Raw genomic sequence first — 10,146 nt, 5'->3', positions numbered from 1 at the left:
ACTGACTCGATCAACTGGAAGAAAGAGTATCAGCAATTGAGGATCAAATGAATGAAATGAAGCGAGAAGAGAAATCTAAAGAAAAAAGAAGAAAAAGAAATGAACAAAGCCTGCAAGAAGTATGGGATTATGTAAAAAGACCAAATCTACGTCTGATTGGGGTGCCTGAAAGTGAGGGGGAAAATGGAACCAAGTTGGAAAACACTCTGCAGGATATCATCCAGGAGAACTTCCCCAACCTAGTAGGGCGGGCCAACATTCAAATTCAGGAAATACAGAGAATGCCACAAAGATACTCCTTGAGAAGAGCAACTCCAAGACACATAATTGCTAGATTCACCAAAGTTGAAATGAAGGAAAAAATCTTAAGGGCAGCCAGAGAGAAAGGTCGGGTTACCCACAAAGGGAAGCCCATCGGACTAACAGCAGATCTCTCGGCAGAAACTCTCCAAGCCAGAAGAGAGTGGGGGCCAATATTCAACATTCTTAAAGAAAAGAATTTTCAACCCAGAATTTCATATCCAGCCAAACTAAGTTTCATAAGTGAAGGAGAAATAAAATCCTTTACAGATAAGCAAATGCTTACAGATTTTGTCACCACCAGGCCTGCCTTATAAGAGACCCTGAAGGAAGCACTAAACATGGAAAGGAACAACCAGTACCAGCCAATGCAAAAACATGCCAAAATGTAAAGACCATCGAGGCTAGGAAGAAACTGCATCAACTAACAAGCAAAATAACCAGTTAATATCATAATGGCAGGATCAAGTTCACACATAACAATATTAACCTTAAATAAATGGACTAAATGCTCCCATTAAAAGACACAGACTGGCAAACTGGATAAAGAGTCAAGACCCATCAGTTTGCTGTATTCAGGAGACCCATCTCACATGCAGAGACATACATAGGCTCAAAATAAAGGGATGGAGGAAGATCTACCAAGCAAATGGAGAACAAAAAAAAGCAGGGGTTGCAATCCTAGTCTCTGATAAAACAGACTTTAAACCATCAAAGATCAAAAGAGACAAAGAAGGCCATTACATAATGGTAAAGGGATCAATTCAACAGGAAGAGCTAACTATCCTAAATATATATGCACCCAATACAGGAGCACCGAGATTCATAAAGCAAGTCCTTAGAGACTTACAAAGAGACTTAGACTCCCATACAATAATAATGGGAGACTTCAACACCCCACTGTCAACATTAGACAGATCAACGAGACAGAAAGTTAACAAGGATATCCAGGAATTGAACTCATTTCTGCAGCAAGCAGACCTAATAGACATCTATAGAACTCTCCACCCCAAATCAACAGAATATACTTTCTATTCAGCACCACATCATACTTATTCCAAAATTGACCACATAATTGGAAGTAAAGCACTCCTCAGCAAATGTACAAGAACAGAAATTATAACAAACTGTCTCTCAGACCACAGTGCAATCAAACTAGAACTCAGGACTAAGAAGCTCAATCAAAACCACTCAACTACATGGAAACTGAATAACCTGCTCCTGAATGACTACTGGGTACATAACAAAATGAAGGCAGAAATAAAGATGTTCTTTGAAACCAATGAGAACAAAGATACAACATACCAGAATCTCTGGGATACATTTAAAGCAGTGTATAGAGGGAAATTTATAGCACTAAATGCCCATAAGAGAAAGCTGGAAAGATCTAAAATGGACACCCTAATATCACAATTAAAAGAACTAGAGAAGCAAGAGCAAACACATTCAAAAGCTAGCAGAAGGCAAGAAATAACTAAGAGCAGAACTGAAGGAGATAGAGACACAAAAAACCCTCCAAAAAATCATGAATCCAGGAGTTGGTTTTTTGAAAAGATCAACAAAATTGATAGACCGCTAGCAAGACTAATAAAGAAGAAAAGAGAGAAGAATCAAATAGACGCAATAAAAAATGATAAAGGGGATATCACCACCAACCCCACAGAAATACAAACTACCATCAGAGAATACTATAAACACCTCTACGCAACGAACTACCATCAGAGAATACTATAAACACCTCTACGCAAATAAACCAGAAAATCTGGAAGAAATGGATAATTTCCTGGACACTTACACTTTCCCAAGACTAAACCAGGAAGAAGCTGAATTCCTGAATAGACCAATAGCAGGCTCTGAAATTGAGGCAATAATTAATAGCCTACCAACCAAAAAAAGTCCAGGACCAGATGGATTCACAGCTGAATTCTACCAGAGGTGCAAGGAGGAGCTGGTACCATTCCTTCTGAAACTATTCCAATCAATAGAAAAAGAGGGAATCCTCCCTAACTCATTTTATGAGGCCAACATCATCCTGATACCAAAGCCTGGCAGAGACACAACAAAAAAAGAGAATTTTAGACTAATATCCCTGATGAACATCAATGCAAAAATCCTCAATAAAATACTGGCAAACCGGATTCAGCAACACATCAAAAAGCTTATCCACCATGATCAAGTGGGCTTCATCCCTGGGATGCAAGGCTGGTTCAACATACGCAAATCAATAAACATAATCCAGCATATAAACAGAACCAAAGACAAAAACCACATGATTATCTCCGTAGATGCAGAAAAGGCCTTTGACAAAATTCAACTGCCCTTCATGCTAAAAATGCTCAATAAATTCAGTATTGATGGAACGTATCTCAATAAGAGCTATTTATGACAAACCCACAGCCAGTATCATACTGAATGGGCAAAAACTGGAAAAATTCCCTTTGAAAACTGGCACAAGGCAAGGATGCCCTCTCTCACCACTCTTATTCAACATAGTGTTGGAAGTTCTGGCTAGGGCAATCAGGCAAGAGAAAGAAATCAAGCATATTCAGTTAAGAAAAGAAAAAGTCAAATTGTCCCTGTTTGCAGATGACATGATTGTATATTTAGAAAACCCCATTGTCTCAGCCCAAAATCTCCGTAAGCTGATAAGAAACTTCAGCAAAATCTCAGGATACAAAATAAATGTGCAAAAATCACAAACATTCTTATACACCAGTAACAGACAAACAGAGAGCCAAATCATGAATGAACTTCCATTCACAATTGCTTCAAAGAGAATAAAATACCTAGGAATCCAACTTACAAGGGATGTAAAGGACCTCTTCAAGGAGAACTACAAACCACTGCTCAGTGAAATCAAAGAGGACACAAACAAATGGAAGAACATACCATGCTCATGGATAGGAAGAATCAATATCTTGAAAATGGCCATACTGCCCAAGGTAATTTATAGATTCAATGCCATCCCCATCAAGCTATGAATGAGTTTCTTCACAGAATTGGAAAATACTGCTTTAAAGTTCATATGGAACCAAAAAAGAGCCCACATTGCCAAGACAATCCTAAGTCCAAAGAACAAAGCTGGAGGCATCACGCTACCTGACTTCAAACTATACTACAAGGCTACAGTAACCAAAACAGCATGGTACTGGTACCAAAACAGAGATATAGACCAATGGAACAGAACAGAGTCCTCAGAAATAATACCACACATCTACAGCCATCTGATCTTTGACAAACCTGAGAGAAACAAGAAATCGGGAAAGGATTCCCTATTTAATAAATGGTGCTGGGAAAATTGGCTAGCCATAAGTAGAAAGCTGAAAGTGGATCCTTTCCTTATTCCTTATACAAAAATTAATTCAAGATGGTTTAGAGACTTAAATGTTAGACCTAATACCATAAAAACCCTAGAAGAAAACCTAGGTAATACCATTCAGGACATAGGCATGGGCAAGGACTTCATGTCTAAAACACCAAAAGCAACGGCAACAAAAGCCAAAATTGACAAATGGGATCTAATTAAACTAAAGAGCTTCTGCACAGCAAAAGAAATTACCATCAGAGTGAACAGGCAACCTACAGAATGGGAGAAAATTTTTGCAATCTACTCATCTGACAAAGGGCTAATACTCTGAACCTACAAAGAACTCAAACAAGTTTACAAGAGAAAAACAAACAATCCCATCAAAAAGTGGGCAAAGGATATGAACAGACATTTCTCAAAAGAAGACATTCATACAGCCAACAGACACATGAAAAAATGCTCATCATCACTGGCCATCAGAGAAATGCAAATCAAAACCACAATGAGATGCCATCTCACACCAGTTAGAATGGCAGTCATTCAAAAGTCAGGAAACAACAGGTGCTGGAGAGGATGTGGAGAAATAGGAACACTTTTACACTGTTGGTAAACTAGTTCAACCATTATGGAAAACAGTATGGCGATTCCTCAAGGATCTAGAACTAGAAGTACCATATGACCCAGCCATCCCATTACTGGGTATATACCCAAAGGATTATAAATTGTGGTGCTATAAAGACACATGCACACGTATGTTTATTGTGGCACTATTCACAATAGCAAAGACTTGGAATCAACCCAAATGTCCATCAGTGACAGACTGGATTAAGAAAATGTGGCACATATACACCATGGAATACTATGCAGCCATCAAAAAGGATGAGTTTGTGTCCTTTGTAGGGACATGGATGCAGCTGGAAACCATCATTCTCAGCAAACTATCGCAAGAACAGAAAACCAAACACTGCATGTTCTCAATCATAGGTGGGAACTGAACAATGAGATCACTTGGACTCGGGAAGGGGAACATCACACACCAGGGCCTATCATGGGGAGAGGGGAGGGGGGAGGGATTGCATTGGGAGTTATACCTGATGTAAATGACGAGTTGATAGGTGCTGACGAGTTGATGGGTGCAGCACACCAACATGGCACAAGTATACATATGTAACAAACCTGCACGTTATGCACATGTACCCTGGAACTTAAAGTATTAAAAAAAAAAAAACTTATTTTTCCAATCCAATAACAAGATCAGGTTAACATATACTTTTTCTTTCTCCTCAGTAAATATTTGCATTTTTGATGTAGGCCCCACACACTCACTAATTTAATTTCTATGTATTTTGTATGTTCTTACTTTACATGTTGCTACCATAAATGGGACATTATTTTATTTTTATAATTGACTATTGCTGTATAGAAAACATATATTTATGTATTCCTTTTTATGTGTCCAAATTACTTTTTTGATTCAAGTGGGTTGTCTGGATAGGGGAAAAAGTTTCTTCTTCAAATAATGATCATTTTACCTCCTCTTTCTAATATTTATGACTAGCATTCTTTTTCTTATCTCATAGCATTGCTTATTGACTTCAGAAATAATAGTAGTGGTTACAAATATGTTTATTTTATCCTTCACTTTAATAGGAATGTCTTTAGGATTGTTATGACTGATATTTGTTGGCTGCATGTAGACATTCTTTAAACAAGTGTCCCACTAATTTGTGTTTTGCTTTTGCTGCTTTAAGCTAGAATGTCCCAGGAAGTACGCAATCTCTCTCACACACGCAACTGTCATAATACACTCATGAAAAGAAAAGAGTTCTTTGAGATTCTAATATCTGGGATTTTTGTGGTAGACAATCAAGCTCTATCCTCAGAGGAAAAAAAAATTGGACATTTTGATTTGAAAGTGGCAGGATCCAGAGGCAAAAAAAAGAGGAAAGGAAAATAAAGAGATTCTGGATTTTTGGAATTATGTGGCACACATTCCTGGTACCACTTCCAGTTTCATTTGCTTTTTACATGATTCCATTTTATGATCACAGTGAAGACTGTACCCTATGATTAAAAAAAAAAATCTACTTGGCTTTATTTTATTCTGTTAGTATGAATCAAGCTGAACTCATGAACAGTGATTGCTGTATCGTAAGTTCAAAAGTTATTGAATAAGTAGGACTGTTTTCTCCTATACCAGTCCCTGACTGTATTTCTTTGGTTCTTTAATCTATGTTTTAAATATTTGTTTTCTACCCTGCACTTTCCAGCTGTTATCTTTTTCTGCAACTTTGAGTATATTTGCTTCCAGTAAACCTCCCCTGTCTCTACTGATCTGCTGCTTCTGATCATCTCGGACTCAAAAATACAATAAACCTGTTTAATGTAACTAAATCTAAAGAGTAAATAGGGTATGTTATAGGGTCTAACACCCATGAGTAATTCAGAGTAATTTTTATGTAATGATAAAATTATTTTGGTACCCAGCAGGCTAATAAAAAGTAATTATTTTAATTAATTTTGAATGGGTAATACGTGCACATAGTGAAGTATTTTTAAAACTTAGGCCAGGCACATGCCTGTAATCCCAGAACTTTGGGAGATCAAGGCAAGAGGATCTCTTGAGGCCAGGAATTCCACATCAACCTGGGCAACATAGCAAGACCCTGTCTCGACAAAATCTTTTTTTTTTTTTTAATTAGGTGGGTATGGTAGCATGTGCCTGTAGCCCCAACTACTCAGGAGGCTGAGGCAGGAGGATCACTGGAGTCTAGGAGTTTGGGGTTACAGTGAGCTATGATGGCACTACTGTACCCCAGCCTGGGTAGCAGAGACCCTGTCTTTTAAAATAAAGTACAAAATCCAAATGGTCACACGTTGAAAAACAGTTTGTCCGTCACCTGTACCCCAGACACTCACCAGAGGAAATCACTGCTATCACTTCCCTATGTATATTTACAGCATGTATATATCATATATATAACCATATACATATATTTTTCACAAATGGTAAGATTTTATATACACTTCTGAACTTTGCTTCTTTTAGGTAAGAATGTATCTTAAAGATGAGTGCATATGTCTATTTAAAGCTGCTTTATTGCTTTACAAATTTTTTCTTGAAATATACATGCAAGAAATATCAATTGTAAGTGTACAGTGTGATGATTTTCCACTGCGCCTGGCCTGAAAAATTTTTTAAAGAGAAGAATATAGTGAGAGTAATCAATCTACCCAATTTCGAGACATCATATAGCTATAGTACTCAAGACTTGGTGGTATTGTGGGGATATAGACATAGAGATCAGTGAAACAGAATAGAAAACCCAGAAATAGACCCATACAAGTATGTCCCCCTGATTTTTGACAAAGGTGCAAAAACCAATAGAGGAAAGACAATCTTCTTAACAAATACTCTTGGAGAAAGTGAACATCCATAGTAAAAAAAGAAAAATGAACCTCAACTTCACATCTTATAGAAAGTTAACTCAAAGTGGATTATAAACTGAAGTGTAAAATGTAAAACTATAAATCTTCTAGAAAAAAACAGGAGAAAAATCTTTAAGAACTAAGACTAGCAGAATTCTTAGAGTTAACACCAAAGGCATGATAATAAAGGAAACATGGATAAATTGAACATTAAAAGTTTTACTTTGTGAAATACGCTGTTGAGAGGAAGAAAGACAAGCTATATACTGGGAGAAAATATTTTCAAATCGCATATGTGACAAGGGACTAGTATCTAGAATATATAAAGAGCTCTCAAACTTAATTGCAAAAAAGCAATCCAGGCTGGTTGTAATTGATCACGCCTGTAACTCCAGTGCTTTAGGAGTCTTGAGACAGGAGGATTGCTTGAGCCCAGGAGTTCAAGACCAGCCTGAGAAACATAGTGAAACCTCATCTCTATTAAATTTTTGTTTTAAGTATCTGGGAGTGGTGGCATGCATCTGTAGTGCTGGCTACTCAGAAGGCTGAGGTGGAAGGATTGCTTGAGCCCAGGAGATTGAGGCTTCAGTGAGCTATAATCACACCATGGCAGTCCAGCCTGGGTGACAGAGTGAGACCTTGTGTCAAATAAATAAAATTTTAAAAAAGCAATGCAATTAGAAAATGGGCAAAAGATATGAAGAGACATTTCAACACACAGGATATACAGGTGGCATAAAATAACATGAAAAGACGGTATCATTTACCATTAGGGAAATAAAAATTAAACCTACAATGAACTATCAGTACACACTTACCAGAATGGCTAAAATAAAAAATAATGACAACACCAAATGTTGGCAAGGATGTGGAGAGATTTGATCATTCATACATTGCTGGCAGGAATGTAAAATGGTGCAGCAACTTTGAAAAACAGTTTAACAGTTTCTTTAAAAAGTAAACATGTTAAACCCTATGGCCCGGGAATTGCAGTCTTAGGTATTTCTCCTAGAGAAATGAAATCTTACGCTCACAGAAAAACCTGTACATGAAAGTTCGTAGCAGCTTTGTAATAGTTAAAATCTGGAAACAACCTAGGTGTCCTTCAACATGTAAATAGTTAGACGGTGGTACAAACATACCATGGAATGCTACTCAACAATTAAAAAACAAAAACAAAAACAAAAAAAACTCTTGATACATGAAATAACCTGGAAGAATCTCCAGAAAATTATTCTGAGTGAAAAAAGCCATCCCCAAAAGGTTACCTACTGTATTTGTTCAGTTATATAATGTGAGAAATAGGCTCACACATCCAAACCCAAAGAATGGACTCAGAGGCACAGAGAACAGTGAAAGTGAGACTTTTAATAGTGGTCTTGCAAGATTGGATGTCTGGTAGGCAGGCATACTCGGGGCAGCTTCAGCATGTAATTTATCTCCTAGCCTGCAAGTCCCTCCCCTAGCTCCTCATTGATAGAGTACTATGGGGTTACAATCTGCCCTGTCACCTAAGTTTCATTATCCACCTTATAAGGTTATACCCTTGTCTCCTTCCTTGCTTAAGTTTCGGTTTCACAGTAACGAAACTTTCTTCCCTTTGATGGGCTGACTCCTCCTCTACTTTCTGTTCACTTATGACTTTCTAGGAGTGTGAGCCATACAGTTTGTTAAATCCGCAGGCTGGCTGCCAGTGTGTAGATTTATCATGACTTGAAAATGGACCATTTAAAGTCTTTTCTCACATATAAAATTGATATGACAAAAATAATAGTAATGGAAAACTCATTAGTGCTAGGTAAGAATTAAGGAGGAAGCAGGGCTGGGAGAAAAGTTATGGCTATAAAAGGACAACAGAAGAGATCCTTGTGGTAATAGAAACATTCTGTATCTTTGTAGGAGATCGGTCAGGGTGGTGGGAAAAGTTATAAAAATTATAGGAAAAATGTAAACCTTCTTGGAAGGCCAGGAGTTGTTGGAAAAGCTTCGAAATAAAATTTGGCTGAAGGCAGCTGAATTCTCTCAGGGCAGACAACAAGGAAGTGAAAGAGAATTGGTCTAGATAAGTTAGTTTCCTTAGGCCTTGGAACCTGGCCTTTAATCATCCGCATGTAGGACTGCTGTCTGGGGGGTGGGGGCGGGCAGGGTGGCGACCATGTTAATTACCCCAAGTTCTGTTGACTCAAAGCCTTTGTCATTAAATCTGTACTAAATAAATGCCTGCAGCACAGGCTTGTCGGGGCTGCTGTGACTCTTCATGGCACCCTCCTCTGTGTCTATGAGCAGCCTGGTCCCCTAGTTGCAGGCCCAGGCAAAAAACCTGTGTCTGCATACATTTTTTCATCTGTCACTTAGCCAGAGTCTGCGTCTGCAGGTCAGACCTGGCAGTTGGTGCCCTGTGTGAGGAACACTGCAACAGAGCACGATGGAACCCTCAAAGGTGAAGAGACGGCACAGTCAGAAAGTCACTAAGTCATTGGTGCCCTCTCAGGATTTCCAAGTTTGAGGGAATAGTTCAGGCCAGGGTTTCATCATGGGACAATAGTTATCAGTTCAACAGCAACAGTATATAAAAGTATTGAAATAGCTGCTTAAAGCTAGTGGAGCCTCAGTTTCACAGACTCAATTAAGGGACCTAATGCAAGCTGTTGTTTCCCGTAACCCATGGTTCCCAAAAGAAGGTATGCTAGACGTAGAGCTCTGGGAACAAGAGGGGAGGAATTTTAAACAACATCATGCACAAGGTCAGTGGGTCCCAGTAACATCTCTAACATTATGGGCTTTAGTTAGGGCTGCTTTGGTCCTGCTCTACACAGAAGAGCCTAAAAAGGGAAGGGAGGAGGAACCATCACCTACCTTACCACCTCCTCTTTCTCTCTCAGCCCCACCATTAATGGGCAGAAATACCAAAGAGGAAAGAGTTTTTTCCTGAGCCCCCTCCTCCAATAAATTGGAAAAAAGACAAGGGATATGCTACAGCTATGGGATCCTGACTTAAGCAAGCGTCATTAGAAGGGGAGCTCTTAGCCTGCCCAGTAATGCAAGATTGACAAGGCAATCAGGTGTATGAACCCATTTCTTTTGATGCTTATAAAGAGATAAGGAAAAAG

Source organism: Macaca fascicularis, chromosome 4, assembly GCF_037993035.2.
Source record: "Macaca fascicularis isolate 582-1 chromosome 4, T2T-MFA8v1.1".
NCBI lineage: Eukaryota > Metazoa > Chordata > Mammalia > Primates > Cercopithecidae > Macaca > Macaca fascicularis.
This window is presented reverse-complemented; position numbering follows the sequence as displayed.